We start from the raw sequence: 16,870 nt of genomic DNA on the forward strand, positions 1-16,870 counted from the left end.
CATTCATCCATTTTTGAAGACCAAAATGTAAAAGGTTCAAAATCCTCAATGATGGTATTCGTATTGAGCTCTAGATACTCCTCCATCATCCTCTCCAGTCATTCTCCTCGTGTCAGACTTGTACTCTGTTGTGCTGGTGCACGAGCTGGTCTAAAAAATGTAATGAAAGGACTCACAGAAATTGCTTCTGCCACTTTCTCTGCTGCTGCTAATATTTTGGCGTTGACGAACTGAAGTGCCGGAGGTTGAAAGACTACAGAGCGATTCACACTGTGTGCTTCACTCTTATCTTGGGAAAAAGCTCTATTAAGGTTGCTTGCAAGCTTGTTTCGATACTCCAACATTAGCGTGTCCCTTTCCAGGGCGGGAAGCATCTGGCAAAATTTACTCTTATAACGTGGATCTAACAGAGTGGCAACCTAGTAGTCAGCATTATTTCGAATACTAACTATACGGGGATCATGTTGCAGAAACTATAGTTAGAAAGACACTCATAGGTCGGTCTCTTCCAGGTGGTCCAAAGCCAGACTCTATTGTTGGCTGCGTAACACTGATGCATGTTTCCTCTGTCCCCTCCTGCCAACCACGTTCAACAGAGAGAGGATGATTAACCTCTTCTTCTTCTGACTGTTGCTCACCCATCACCTCTTCCTCCTCCATTTGCTCCTCGGCTCTTGCACCTTCACTAACAGTATGTCTGGTATCACCAAACCCCCTCGATCGTAGGAAGCCACCGTCACTTGGCATCTACCTGTGTGACGACAGTCTGGAACTTTGAGACAATTTTATCCCTTCTGCAACCTCCTCTTCTTCTGGGACAACCACCTCCTGCTGCACGCTAATCAAAGTCTTCTCCAGCATGTAGATAACCGGAATAGTGATACTGATGATGGCATTGTCAGCGCTAATTAGATTAGTAGCCATTTCAAAACTGTGCAAAAGGGTGCAGAGGTCCTTAATCTGTTCCCACTCCGTAAACGTGATATGCTTCATGTCCGTATTGCGTTGGCTTAGGCTATATGACATGACATACTGCGTCAGGGCTCGTTGATGCTGACATAGTCGTTGCAACATGTGCAGAGTGGAATTCCACCACATCGGCACTTCGCATATCAACCTGTTAACTGGCATGGAGAAAGACCTCTGTATCGATACAAGTCGATGACATGAGGAATGCGAACGGCGGAAGTGAGCACACAGCTTCTGTACTTTCTCAAGCAGCTCACCCAGGCCAGGATAGTGGTGGAGAAATCGCTGTACCACCAGGTTGAGGACGTGAGCCATGCAAGGCACATGTGAGAATTCGCTTCGGCGTAGGGCCGCCAGCAGGTTAGCACCGTTATCGCACACGGCCTTCCCGGGCTCCAGGTTCAGCGGAGACAGCCATTGCTGAAACTGAGCCTGGAGAGCTGTCCACAACTCTTCAGCTGTATGACTGCAATCTCCAAGGTACTGTATATTAATTTGAAGACTGCCTGATTGCGGTGAGCCCTGGCTGCACAGTACGGAGGTGGTGTGGATTCGCTCTGCACTGTTGGAACGCGTGTCTCATTAAGGAAGAGGTTGATTGCGCAGGTGGAGGCTCTAGAGGAGGTGGAGGACGCAGAAGCAGTGAAGGAAGTGTGAAATACAGAGGTTTGTTCTGCAAGTCTTGGGGATTCCAAGATTTGTGGAGCAGCTCCTTCCCCGCCTGTCCCCACAGCCACCAGAGTCACCCAGTGCCCAATCAGCGAGGTTTAACACCCTTGGCCATGCTTACTCATCCAGGAGTCTGTGGTGAAATGTACTCTGGCAGATATAGATTTAGTCATGGAGCGGGTGATGTTGTCTGCGACATGCTGGTGTAGCACAGGCACAGCTTTCTTAGAGAAGTAATGGTGACTGGGCAGCTCATACTGGGGGACTGCGACAGCCATCAGCTTTCGGAAACCGTCTGTATCTGCCAGGCGGAAAGGCAGCATTTCCGTGGCCAACAGATTTGAGATGGTGGAGTTCAACCTCTTAGATTTGTCATGTGTAGGATAAAACAATCTTTTACGTGACCACAACTGCAGGACCGAGGCCTGGCTGCGGTGCTGAGAGAAGGCAGAGTACGGTGAAACGGACAAACTGATGGACTGTGAGTGAGGTGCAGGCGCAGATGTTACCGTGAATTGAGAAACATGTGGTGTGCTCGGTGAAACAAACACCGCAGGCATGTCCGCTTCCGTTACAGCTGATGGGCTCTTACTCAGCCTGACTGGAGAGGGTTTAGAACCAGAAGTTTTGCGGTGGGAGACCCTCGTGCCAATACTTGGCACAGTAACAGAGGAGGAGGAAGAAGCAGCGGATACGGTTGATGGGGCAGCTGATGGTTGTTGAGGTCCGCTGGTCTGCATTTTAGCGCAGTGAGAATCCCAGTGTAATGCATGTTGTGTGCGCATGTGAAGGTTCATGCTTGTAGTAGTTAAATTATTGCACTTTTTCCCTCTACTGAGTTTTTTCTTGCAAAGTGTGCAGATAACGTGAGTGGACTCATCCTTTGCGGTCTCAAAAAAGGCCCAGGCTAGGCAACCCTTGTCACCCCTGTGAGCTGCAGACCCGCGACCACTGCTGGCCACAGCCACAGTTGTGGCTAAGGATGCAGTGCTCCTTGTACTTGCATCACTTCGTGTCTGCACCGTAGTAACCTCTTCGTCTTCCTCCTTCACCTCAGATGACCTACTCGGCTACGTGACTCTGGGTTCACACCAACTAGGATCTTCAACCTCGTTATCATCCAATATGTTATCCCATTCCTCACCCTCAGAGTGACCCTTCTCCTCTTGTTGCCCTGACAGCACAGTACAGTCCGCATGAGCCTCAGGTATCTGAGTCTCATCAGGATCACCTCCCTCCCCGGTGGTTAACATCTGGTGACAAGGGTCAGGAACCTGCTTCGATCCTACTCCATCCTGCCCTGAATCCAACGTAAAAAAATTTTGGGCATCGGTGAAGAAGCTTTCCTCCTCTTCTTGACTCTGTAAATGTTTGGAGTACACTTCTGATGCCCATGGTATAAAATGGGTGAACAGTTCCACAGACTCGATGATCTGTGGTTCGCTACAGTCAGTTGGGCGCTTGGACAGTTGGGACATGAGGAGAAGCAAGGGTAATTGGGGTGCCACCTCTGTGGACTGTACTGTGTGTGATGTTGAGGTGGAGGAAGAAGAGGAGAGGCCACTTGAAGCAGCATTTGCCATCCACTGGAGCACCTGCTCTTTCTGGCCCTTATCAACAAGGCGTATTGCTGTGCGGCTGCCAAAGAAAGGGAGTGGAGTAGCCCGTCCAGTAACAGAAGTTGTCAGTTGTCTTTGGATAGAACATGACGGTGTTGGTTCACTAGTGCTTTCACTAACATTACCACCTACCTCACCTATACCTTTAACAGCAAGCTTATTCCTCCTTCCACCATGACCTCTCTTTTTCTCACTCATGTTGCTCAGATACTGTAGTAGGAGCACACTATTAGCAAAACAAAAATAGATTTTTTTCCTCTGCAACAGCTCTGCATACACCTGAATTTCAGCAGCACTTAATGACAAGGTAAGATATGGCTTGCTGTATAACGTTACTAACCGAACAAAGTATTTTTTTTTTTACTGTGGATGACACCTATATAACATAGGAGATTTTCTCCAAACTATATCAAACTGAGATGTTCCTGCTGTATAACGTTAGGAACCGAACAAAGTATTTTTTTTACTGGGGATGCCGCCTGTATAACATAGGAGATTTTCTCCAAACTATTTCAAACTGAGATGTCCCTGCTGTATAACATTAGGAACCGAACAAAGTATTTTTAAACTGTGGATGACGCCTGTATAACATAGGAGATATTCTACAAACTATTTCAAACTCAGATCTAGGCTGCTGTATAACGTTAGTGACGCGCTCCCAGGGCTGTGGGGTACTCGGCAGCCGGGCCTATGGATGCCAATGGGGGATATCACGGTGACTGGCACGGTCCGTGGCCCAGGGCAGTCAACAAAAAGGGGGAATATTATATGGGGTTTGTAGTTTAGAAAGTGTTCGTGACGCCACCTGTGGAATGCGGACAAAGGGAGCCGCCGCTGCTGAGCACTCCTCTGGAGCTGATGTTACTGCAGCAGGGATGGTATGGCTCTCCACAGGAAGAGCTAGCTCCAGGGCAGTGTAGATGGTGTGGGTTGCGCTGGGCATTGTAGTGCAGGGGGAAAGATGGCGCAGCTGAAATAATGGACGGAGGCAATGCGGTGCAGTCATCCGAGTCTTTACTCACAGTTGTTAAGTTCCTCAGGTTGCACTGTCCAGCTTACAGCCTCCCACGTCGCGCTGCGTTCACCAGAACGGGAGTTCAGCTCTTCCTCAGGTAGTTTAAGAGCACCTGACGGAACCCCGCTTTCTTGTGTTCCTCTCTAGACCGACTTCACGCTGGGTCTTCTCCCTCCTGCCCTTCGCTTCCCCACTCTCAGTCCCGCTCGGGTGCTCTGAAGTCCCTCCTGTCTTACTGGAGTTCCCGGACCTGCTTGACCCTCACGGCCGTTAGAATGAGGCTTTGGCAACTGGACTGTGAAAGCCAGAAGCCTCCGGTTTTTCCAGCCGAGACTTGAAGTTACACGACTGGTCCAGGGGCCTGTCCTCTTCTTACGGCCTACGATCCATCTGTCTTCTGACAGATTCGGGGCGTACGGGTGCCGTCCCGCACTCGCCGTACCCCCTAGGATCCCTTTACTAGAACGGAGCCTACTCCTCTGCTCCCCTCCCGGGCCTCTAGGACTAGGCCCTACTTATGGAGCAGAGCTCCTAAAGAGACTCTGCTCCCAGACTGACTTCTCTCACTGAACTGACCTGCCACCCTAAGATGGCTTCCCTTTATATACCTCCTTCTATGGTGCTCCCCTAAACTGCTTCCTCCACCCACACCCACTACTGGTTCCCACTACCTTTGGTTCCCCCCACTCCAGCCAGGGACAGGGCTCAGCACTGTGCACATGCATCTTGCCCTTCCAGCCGGCCTGGGGCAGTGTAGTGTTGAATGCAGGTGTTGGGGTTCCGGGCAGTACTCCATTCTTACCTGAGAGAAGGAGACACCACACCTCTGGGTGAGGTGCGGTACCTCTGTGGCGACTGAACCCTCAAGGGCGCCACATTAGCAACAGCAAAAAATAGATTTTTTTGACTCTACACAAGCTCTGAATACAGCTGAATTTCACTGCCGCTAAAAGCACTAGGTGGCTTATAGCAGAGTGTGACACAAAAAAATCTTTGGTGGACTGTGGCTAAAAAAATATTTGTCTTACTGTGTATAAAGCTGAAGTTCATCCACCAAAAAAATGACAAACTGGGCTAACACAGCTTGCACAATCATATTAGCAAGTGAAAAAAAAGTTTTTGTGCTCTGCACTAAAAAGCTCTGTAGATATCTGAATTTCAACCCCACAAAATCAAAAAGTGGCCTACAAGGGCTTGCTTTATCATGTTAGCAAGTGCAAAAATAGATTGGTCTGCATAGAGCACAGACAGTACAACCGATGCACAGCACTGTCCTGAGCCATAGGCCCTGCTCTTTCTGTGAGAATCTCAGTAATTGCACAAAAACAAAAAAAAAAAGTCTGTAAAGTCGAGTGAACAGGTGCACAGCACAGGACTTATCTACACAATCTGACTTCCACAGAAGAGCCCATCTATCTAGGTAATATCTCTCATTACACAGGAGCTGGGTGCAGGAGCAGCGTCTAACACGAGTGACAAGCATAAAATGGCACTGAGGGAACATGGCCGGTTTTTATATGGAGAGGACATGTGATTTCAGCAGCCAATTGCAGAAGCCCTTGTGTCTAGGACACTGCAGATGCTTCTTGCACTCTGATTGGCTAGCCGCGCTCTCGTGACTTAATGTTACCGCCTACAGGAAGAAAAAAAAAAAAACAGCCCGCCGCTGGTCTGACCTGTTCTAAACTATCAGCAGCCCCCCCACTCATCTGCCATGTCTCCCCGCTCATCATACACAAGCACTATGCTAGCAAAACTGTAAAAAACGCAGTAGTTGCCCTGCAATCACATAACCGAGTAAATTCACTGAACGTTACCGATTTTCCCGAATTTAACAAATTTTGCTCACCTTTCCGATCACAAATCAGAATGTGCCACATTTGTGTCGAACTTAACATTTGAGATCGGATTTCGAACATATTCGCTCATCACTACCCTTAACTGCTGCCGTATGTTAAGTAGAGATGAGCGTTGTTCGAATCGAACTGTTCGCCAATCTCAAATTCGAGCTGTTTTGGGCGGTGTTCGAGCCGTTTGGCGAACACGAACGATTTGAAAAAAATTCGGCTGTTCGAGGTTATGTTCGATAACTGTTCGTGCACCAAAATCATAACTGGATTTTTTCTCAGTAATGATGAAAATTAATGTTAATACGCAGTTTGAGTGTACAGCGGGGCTAGGGGAGGGGCAGGGGATGGATCTCTGCAGGAATAATGAAGATCTCCTTTTTTTTTTTCTCTTTCCCGCATTTACAGTGGGGAGGTGCAATCTGTCAGCCTATCAGCAGCGCACACACGGAGCGAAGTGCTTTTTTTCACACAAGCAAGGGCATGTGTCATTGGCAGTGTATGTCACATGTCCTTGCCCTATAAGACCCAGCCATTTTCCCCGTCGCCACCATTTTCTCACTGCTGCAGCTGCGTGTTAGACGGCACCGCTGTTGCTGTGTGCGCTATACCTTGTTAATTTCAAGCCAATTTTCGCACAAATCTACAGATAGCTTGGGAGTAGGGAATAGTTGTGATTGCAGTCCTTTTAAGGACTAGGTTACAGCATTTCCTACGACTTTTATCAGGCAGGTCTGTGCTCTTAAATAGATAGGTTGGGAATAAAGACTAATTGTAATTGCAGTCCTTTTCAGGACTAAGTTACATCAGTTCCTATCAGTTTTTGCCAGGCAGGTCTGTGCCAGTGCTGTGCAAGTTTTTTTCACAGCATTTGGCTAAATCTAGCAAAGCTAATCCTTTTTGGCCTATTGCACAGTGTGTTAGTCAGTGGAGTAGCCTATCTGTGTTGCAAGCTACACCACCTGTGTATAGAATACCAATTTTTTTACTGCACCTAGTGAAGTAAAACCTTTTGGGCATAGTGACTAGCCCAGAGGAAGATGAGGATAACTCGGTACCCGGGCCTTTAGCCTGGCCTTTAGGGGTGTCACGGTGGTCGGCTCCCAGGCCCGTACCCTGGGCCTCTCTTTAAAAAGGGGTTGATATTTGTAAAGTTTATGAAAGAAAGAGTTCGTGACGCCACCTGTGGTTTCTGGTGAGGATCACCAGCACTGCGCAGTCCACTGAGGCTGATGATAGGGCAGCTTGATGGTATTGCTCTCCACAGGTAGAGCTGGGCCTCAGGGCAGTATAGGAACGGGGATGCAGGACAAAGAGACTATGCCGGGCCAGAGCAAGAACAGGGACGGACACGATAGTCACTTCAGTACCCTTTTACTGGTGGAATTTCAGGCACTCCCCAGAGCACTGTAGGGTGAAGGGTGTATGTCTGTATCCTCCCCAATGAGCAGGCTTTGGGCCTCCTGGTTCTTACTGCTGCGTAATAAGTTCTGACCTGCCTGGAGCTAGGCCTAACTTTGTCTCTGTCCTGCGCTGGCTGACCTTGTGGTAGGGCCTTCTCTTGGAGTGCACACTCCCGACTTACGGGGCCTATGTGTCTCCTGGCTCTGGTACGTATCAGCACTTCAGCGATCCTGGGACCTGTAGTTCTCCAGGGATTCCGGTTTATCTTACTGGGTCATGGAGATCCCGGCAAGCTTCGGACCCGGTGTCCGGTAACTTCTTCTTAGGGGTGAGCTAGTAAGGCTCCTCTGCCCCCCTATGTACTAACTCTCTACTCCTTCGCCTTCGGCCTACTCAAGCCCTCAATAGGCAACTCACACAAACGGCAGCGTGCCGCGATTCACCGATCTCATGGCGCCGGCACACCTACAGCTCACCTCACTGAGCTACACCGAGTCTTGATCTGGATAAGCTCCACTACAGGATAGAATGCAGGAGCTGGAACAGGCTTTTGTCCTCTGAGGTAACTAGTCTCAGACTGCACTGGACTCACTGCTAAACCAGAATAGATTAACTGCAACTCACACAGACTGTAGTCTCAAGACTAACGGCTGCCTGGCTCCACCTTCCCTTACATATCTCCCTAAGGAGCTCCCTCTGGTGGTCTGAGGTGGAAGGTAGAGATGTGTGAATGGTTATGGGGGCCTCTTGTGGAGGAATCCTTCAATACACCCTTCTGGGTCTGTGATGCCAAGCACAGCTGGGCTTTACAATAGCATCATTCTATTAGTCCATCTATACTGACCTCCATCAGGTTGCAAATTGAATATAATTTTTTTCTGCATCTAGCTCTGAAAAAATATTTGGGCTTCTAGCAGTGTGTGGGACTTGTTCTATTAGTCCATCTATACTGACCTCCATCAGGTTGCAAATTGAATATAATTTTTTTCTGCATCTAGCTCTGAAAAAATATTTGGCCTTCTAGCAGTGTGTGGGACTTGTTCTATTAGTCCATCTATACTGACCTCCATCAGGTTGCAAAGTGAATATAATATTTTTCTGCATCTAGCTCTGAAAAAATATTTGGCCTTCTAGCAGTGTGTGGGACTTGTTCTATTAGTCCATCTATACTGACCTCCATCAGGTTGCAAATTGAATATAATTTTTTTCTGCTTCTACCTCTGAAAAAATATTTGGCCTTCTAGCAGTGTGTGGGACTTGTTCTATTAGTCCAACTATACTGACCTCCATCACGTTGCAAATTGAATATAATATTTTTCTGCATCTAGCTCTGACAAAATATTTGGCCTTCTAGCAGTGTATGGAACTTGTTCTATTAGTCCATCTATACTGACCTCCATCAGGTTGCAAATTGAATATAATATTATTCTGCATCTAGCTCTGAAAAAATATTTGGCCTTCTAGCAGTGTGTGGGACTTGTTCTATTAGTCCATCTATACTGACCTCCATCAGGTTGCAAATTGAATATAATATTTTTCTGCATCTAGCTCTGAAAAAATATTTGGCCTTCTAGCAGTGTGTGGGACTTGTTCTATTAGTCCATCTATACTGACCTCCATCAGGTTGCAAATTGAATATAATTCTTTTCTGCTTCTACCTCTGAAAAAATATTTGGCCTTCTAGCAGTGTGTGGGACTTGTTCTATTAGTCCATCTATACTGACCTCCATCAGGTTGCAAATTGAATAGAATATTTTTCTGCATCTAGCTCTGAAAAAATATTTGGCCTTCTAGCAGTGTGTGGGACTTGTTCTATTAGTCCATCTTTACTGACCTCCATCAGGTTGCAAATTGAATATAATATTTTTCTGCATCTAGCTCTGAAAAAATATTTGGGCTTCTAGCAGTGTGTGGGACTTGTTCTATTAGTCCATCTATACTGACCTCCATCAGGTTGCAAATTGAATATAATATTTTTCTGAATCTAGCTCTGAAAAAATATTTGGGCTTCTAGCAGTGTGTGGGACTTGTTCTATTAGTCCATCTTTACTGACCTCCATCAGGTTGCAAATTGAATATAATATTTTTCTGCATCTAGCTCTGAAAAAATATTTGGGCTTCTAGCAGTGTGTGGGACTTGTTCTATTAGTCCATCTATACTGACCTCCATCAGGTTGCAAATTGAATATAATATGTTTCTGCATCTAGCTCTGAAAAAATATTTGGCCTTCTAGCAGTGTGTGGGACTTGTTCTATTAGTCCATCTATACTGACCTCCATCACGTTGCAAATTGAATATAATATTTTTCTGCATCTAGCTCTGAAAAAATATTTGGCCTTCTAGCAGTGTGTGGGACTTGTTCTATTAGTCCATCTATACTGACCTCCATCAGGTTGCAAATTCAATCTAATTTTTTTCTGCATCTACCTCTGAAAAAATAATTGGGCTTCTAGCAGTGTGTGGGACTTGTTCTATTAGTCCATATATACTGACCTCCATCAGGTTGCAAACTGAATATAATTTTTTTCTGCATCTAACCCAGACAATAGTTTTGGCCTAATACCACAGTTTGGCCACTCAGCTCTGCTCGGTTCCCATCCATTGTTTTTTTGTGCAAACAACTCCAGAGTTGTGATTTAGTTAACCACCAAAATGAGTGGAAAAAGGCCTGCTGCTGGTGGAAAGGGGAATAGGCGTGTTGGGAAGGGGAAAAAAGGTTGTGTCCGTGGGGTAGGTGTTAAAGCAACAGTAACATCTGCAGAAGAAAGACCATCTTCCAGCAAAACTAAAATGTCTACTTCTTTTAGCGGACAATGTGATAAGATCCCTTTCTTACGGCCACGCCAATCGCTACAAATTCCAGATGAGGCACAAAAACAGCAGGTGCTTCAACGGATATCAAGTGCTCCTTTAAGTGGGCTTTAAGTGGGCTCTCCTCCACATCAACTTCAACATCACAAATACTCCAGTCCTCAGAGGTGTCACCCCAATCGCACTTTTTTCCTCACAGCTCCCAAATCTCCAGCTGCGCGTCTGAGTATGAGGTAGAACAGATGGTTGAGTCTGCAGAGCTGTTTACTCATACTATAGCCTGGGAATCAGACGTCAACTCCAGCGCTTCTGTGAATCCAGACGAGGAAATGATCTGCACTGATGCCCAGAATCTTCGGATCCAGGACCAGACGCAGAAGGTTCTGACCATAATGTAGACCCTCATTCCCAAACTGTAATTCCTGTTGGTGGAGACAATGAGGAAGACGATGATGAGACTGAAATACCTGATTGGAGCGACAACTTTAGTTTTTTGTCAGGGCAGGAACAGGTTGGCTCTGAGGACGACGGGTGTGATAACACACAGGGTGAGGATGATGAGGTTGGAGATCCCACTTACTGTCAACCCACAGTCAGCCAAGAGATGAGGTCAGCAGAGGAGGTGGAGGAGTATGCTAGTGACTACGAGGTCAGGTTGCGCCTTCCTGGACAGAGACGTAGTACTGGAAGCACGTCAACAACTGCATCCTCAAACACAACTCTGCCTCTCACCACAAGTCGTGGTGGCTCTTCAGGTCGCATGGGTGCTAAGCCTTGCATAGCCTGGGCATTTTTTCAGATCGATAAAGATGACCCAACTCGTGTTATCTGTAACATTTGTCAACAAAAGCTAAGTAGAGGCCAAAAAATACATAGTTTGAGTACTTCATGCATGAACCGGCACATGGACATGAAGCATAAGTTGCAGTGGGAAGCTCACTGTGCTACAATGCGGCCTAGCCGGCTGGGCCAACCACCGTCTGCCCCATCTTGTGCATCTGCGGCCTCTTCATCCTCTGTGACTGGGGGGACAGCAGTCACACGTGTTTTGGGACGCAGACCTGCCACCTCTTTACCCGCAACAGCCAGCGTGATTGGCAGGTCATCATTTTCTTTGGAGGTGGTAACACCAGCTGGTGTTGAGCGCTGTCCGACATCGATAGCACCACCTTTGGATCAAGGCAACCTAACATGTCCGCCTGCATCTTCCTCACAGACCGGCAGTTTGCCGGGGACACCCTTATCAACCCCGTCTAAGCACAACAGCCAGCCCTCAGTCCCTCAGATGTGGACAAGTAAAAGACCATTTCCTCCTAGCCATGAGAAAGCTAAGAGGTTGAATTTCACCATCTGCAAGCTCTTGGCTACAGAAATGCTGCCTTTCCGCCTGGTGGACACAGAGGATTTTCGAGACCTTATGTCCGTCGCAGTGCCCTAGTACCAGATGCCCAGTCGGCACTACTTCTCAAAGAAAGGTGTGCCTGCGCTCCACCAGCATGTCGCACACAACATCACCGCTTCTTTGAGAAACTCTGTGTGTGACAGGGTGCATTTCACCACAGACACTTGGACGAGTAGGCATGGACAGGGGCGTTACATGTTGCTGACTGGGCACTGGGTAACTATGGTGACAGCAGGACAAGGGGCTGCTGTCCAAGTCTTGCCGTCCCCATGAGTTGTGCGTCAATCCTCTTTATGTCAAAGTTCCTCCACTGCTTCTGCCTCCTCAACCTCCTCTCGGTCCTCCACCTGCACCCAAAGCCTGTCTGGTCATGCCACAAGCTTTCTAACTGCGCAGAAGGGATCCTACACACCTCCTTACTATGCTGGCAGTAGGGCTCAATGTCATCAGGCGGTTTTTACTTTGAAATGTCTGGGAAATGTGAGTCACACAGCTGAGGAGTTGTGGTCAGCTCTGGAGAACCAATTTCATGAATGGTTGTCTCCACTGGACCTGGAACCAGGGAAGGCCGTGTGCGACAATGCTGCAAACCTGGGTGCGGCCCTTCGCCGGGCAATGTCACACACGTGCCTTGTATGGCTCACGTGTTGAACCTGGTTGTCCAGCAATTTTTAGCCCACTATCCCGGACTAGATGGCCTTCTGCAGAGGGCACGGTCACTGTGTGCTCTCTTCCGCCGTTCGCATCCCGCAGCTCAGCGACTTACATCTCTACAGAAGTCGTTGGGCCTGCCACTTCACCGGCTAAAATGCGATGTGCCTACCCGGTGTAATTCAACTCTGCACATGTTGCAGCGACTGTGGCAGCACCGACAAGCCCTGGTGCAATACGTTCTGACGTATAGCCTGGGCCAACGGGATCCAGAGGTGGGGCAAATCACGCTGGAGGAGTGGTCTCAGATCAGGGACCTATGCACCCTTCTGCACAGTTTTGAAATGGCGACGAAGATGTTTAGTGGTGACGATGCCATTATCAGCATGACTATTCCGGTGATTTACATCCTGGAGCACATGTTAAACAGAATTCGGAGTCAGGTGGTGGCACAAGAGGAGGTGGAGGAAGTAGAGGAGGAGGAGTTGTATGCGGAAGGGCTAACATCTGCAAGGTCCAGACGGTCGGCAGCACCAAGGCGGCAGGCATGTGAGGGTGGGGGAGATGGTTTTACCAGGCGCATGGTAGCAGCCAAACTAGTGAGGAAGGTGCAGGAGCCCAGGAAGAAGTGGAGGACGAACTGATGGAAGACTCATCAGATGAGGGAGACCTTGATCACATTTCTGTTGTGCGAGGTTGGGGGGAGTGGACAAAGGAAGGAAGCATGATTGTTACCTCGCTACCAACACAACAGGGACTTGGTGCTCCTGGATGCGCAAGACACATGAGTGCCTTATTGCTGCACTACCTGCAACATGACCCTCGAATTGGGAGAATTAGAAATAATCCAGACAACTGGGTTGCCACACTGTTAGATCCCCGGTACAAAAGTAAATTTGCAGATATAATTCCTGCCATAGAAAGGGATGCACACATGCAGGAGTATCAGCAGAGACTGTTGCAGAATCTTACATGTGCTTTTCCAGAAAACACCGGTGGTGCACGTAGTGAATCTCACAGTTCCAACTTGCCAACTGTGGGACCATCGAGTGTTCAGCACTCAAACCGTAACAGAAACACAGTATCTGCTGGTAACATCAATTTTGCGGAATCATTTCACCACTTTTTTAGCCCATCCTTTGCAAGGCCACAGGAGACAAGAAGTCTGACACATAGTCAACGCCTAGAGACGATGGTACAGGAGTATCTCCAAGTAAACATTGAAGCCATGACTGTGTCACTGGACCCTTGCTCTTTTTGGGCTTCCAATCTGGATAAATGGCCGGAGCTCGCCACTTACGCCTTGGAGATCTTGTCATGCCCCGCAGCCAGCGTTCTGTCTGAACGTGTGTTCAGCGCTGCTGGTGGTGTGCTGACAGATAAGCGCACGCGGCTCTCCACTGATAATGTAGACAGACTCATGTTCATAAAGATGAACAAATCATGGATCCGAAACGACTTTTCTACCTCTGTGTCATCCTGGGGAGAGTAAAAGCTTGATGATTGGTTAAAATCACCTCACCAACTGTTTTAAGCTTTCAAATTACTAATCATGTTTATCTGTATCTTGGCTGGAAAATAATTTGGGCTTTGTAGCAGTGTGCAGTACTGATTCTATTAGGCCATCTATACTAATCTCCACCAGATTTAAAATTACTAATCATGTTTATCTGTATCTTGGCTGGAAAATAATTTGGGCCTTGTAGCAGTGTGCAATACTGATTCTATTAGGCCATCTATACTAAACTCCACCAGATTTAAAATTACTAATCATGTTTATCTGTATCTTGGCTGGAAAATAATTTGGGCCTTGTAGCAGTGTGCAGTACTGATTCTATTAGGCCATCTATACTAAACTCCATCAGATTTAAAATTACTAATCATGTTTATCTGTTTCTTGGCTGGAAAATAATTTGGGCCTTCTAGCAGTGTGCAGTACTGATTCTATTAGGCCATCTATACTAAACTCCACCAGATTTAAAATTACAAATCATGTTTATCTGTATCTTGGCTAGAAAATAATTTGGGCCTTGTAGCAGTTTGCAGTACTGATTCTATTAGGCCATCTATACTAAACTCCTCCAGATTTAAAACTACTAATCATGTTTATCTGTATCTTGGCTGGAAAATAATTTGGGCCTTGTAGCAGTTTGCAGTACTGATTCTATTAGGCCAGCTATACTAAGCTCCACCAACTTTCAAATCAATAATAATTTTTAGCTGCATCTAGCCCGGAAAATAATTTTGGGGCTCCTAGATGCGCAAGACACATGAGTGACTTCTTGCTGCACTACCTGCAACATGACCCTCAGATTGTCAGAATTCGAAGTAATCCTGACTACTGGGTTGCCACACTCTTAGATCCCCCACACTCTTCGATCAACCTTTTCATTTTAATAAAGAACAAAAAAATGGTCATTTTTGAAATTATAAGCATTAGCAGGTTATTAGAAACTGAAATCAAACAGTTTTCAACTCAAAACTTTATTCTAGGTAATGTTACATTTGCACATAGGACCCCTTGTTCGAAAGGAGCTTCTGAACTCTCTCGGCCATTGAATTTGTCAGGTTTTGAATGGTTTCTGCTTCAATTGTTTTGCATGAGGACAGAATACCCTCCCAGAGCTGTTGCTTAGATGTGAGCTGCCTCCCGCCATCATAGACACTCCTTTTGATGATGCTCCAGAGGTTCTCAATGGGGTTGAGGTCAGGGGAGTATGGGGGTCACACCATAAGTTTGTCCCCTTTTATGCCCATATCAGCCAGAGATGCAGATGTGTTATGTGCAGCATGAGACGGTGCATTATCATGCATGAAAATGATCTTGCTGCGGAATACACTGTTCTTCTTCTTGAACCATGGCAGGAAGTGCTGTTTGAGAAACTCCACATACATTATGGAGTTCATCTTTAACCCTTCAGGGATCATAAATTTGCCGACAATCTCTCTCCCCATTATTCCAGCCCAAAACATTACTCCACCTCCTCCTTGTTGGCGCCGTAGCCGTGTTTGCATGGGGTGTCCATCAACCAGCCATCCTCCACTCCATCCATCTGGACCATCGAGCGTTGCATGGCACTCATCGGTGAACAAAACAGTTTTGAAGTCAGTCTTCATGTATTGTTTGGCCCACTGGAGCCATTTCTGCTTGTGTACAGTGGATAGAGGAGGTCGACAGAGTGGCTTGCGCACAGCTGCAAATCTCTGAAGGACCCTGCATCTTGTTGTTCGGGGGACGTTGGAGGCACCAGCAGCTTCAAAAACTTGTCTGCTGCTATGACAAGGCTTTTTTGCCGCTGCTCTTTTAACCTGAGGTAATTGCCTGTAGGAAAGAGTCCTCAATTTTCCCTTATCAGCACGCACACGTGTGTACTGTGAATCAGCTACATACTTCTTGATTGTGCGATGATGAGGATGAAGTGTCTTGGCAATGTTGATTGTAATCATGCCTTGACCTAAACACTCCACAATTTGTTGCTTCTCAGCAGCCGACACATCCTTTTTCTTTCCCATTTTGGCACAAAATGTAGGCTGCTTAATAATGTGGGACAGCCTTCTTAAGTAGTCTTGCCTTTCATTGGACACACCTGCTAAACCAATTAGTACAGGTGTCTGCAATTGCTTACAGTGATATAAAGAGCCCTGACACACATCACCATCAATGAGTTTAACTGACAAACAAAAAAATTCTTACCTTATCACTCCTAAACACTTTTTGCATAATAATTTGGAACACAGTGTACATGTGCTTTTCCACAAAACACCAGTGGTTCACGTAGTGAATCTTACAGTTCTAACTTGCCAACCGTGGTCTGTATGGAGTTGTTCAATAAAGGGCCCAAAATTAAGATAACATAGACGGGAGAGGTCTCTATGAATACGAATTCCTAATTATTTGATACCCTGTGAGGGCAAGGCAAAGGGAAAGCTGGACTGGATGGAATCCTGTATGGATTTGGGGAGGGAGACATCGAGGGCCTCAGACTTCGCTGCATTGATTTAAAAATTTGACCATGTAACAAAGTGATCTATTTCAGCCATAACAGCAGGGATGGATATATGTGATTGAGTGATATATACTAGGACATCATCAGTAAATGCAGATCACTTGTAGTCGGTGCCTCCCACCTCAATCCACCTAATATTGGGGTTATGGCAAATTGATGAGAGCAGGTGCTCCGTCACTAGGATGTATAAGAGAGGACATCCCTGCCCTGTCCCATTGGTGATTATGAAAGGTGATGAAAATGTTCCATTTATCTTCAGCCTAGGTGACGTATTGCAATTAGTGTTGAGCCACACCCGTAGTGTTCGAGTTCGGTTCGGTTCGTCGAACACCTTCGAACACCGTTAAAACCAATGGCAGGCAAACAAAAACACATAGAAACACATAGAAAACACCTTCAAAGGTGTCCAAAAGCTGACAAACTGCTCAGAAGACACAACTAACACAAGGAAAAGTGACAAGTACATATAGTCATG

This window comes from Phyllobates terribilis, unplaced genomic scaffold (genome assembly GCF_046119375.1).
Source record: "Phyllobates terribilis strain yellow unplaced genomic scaffold, ASM4611937v1 Scaffold_1__5_contigs__length_1240528914, whole genome shotgun sequence".
Classification (NCBI taxonomy): Eukaryota; Metazoa; Chordata; class Amphibia; order Anura; family Dendrobatidae; genus Phyllobates; species Phyllobates terribilis.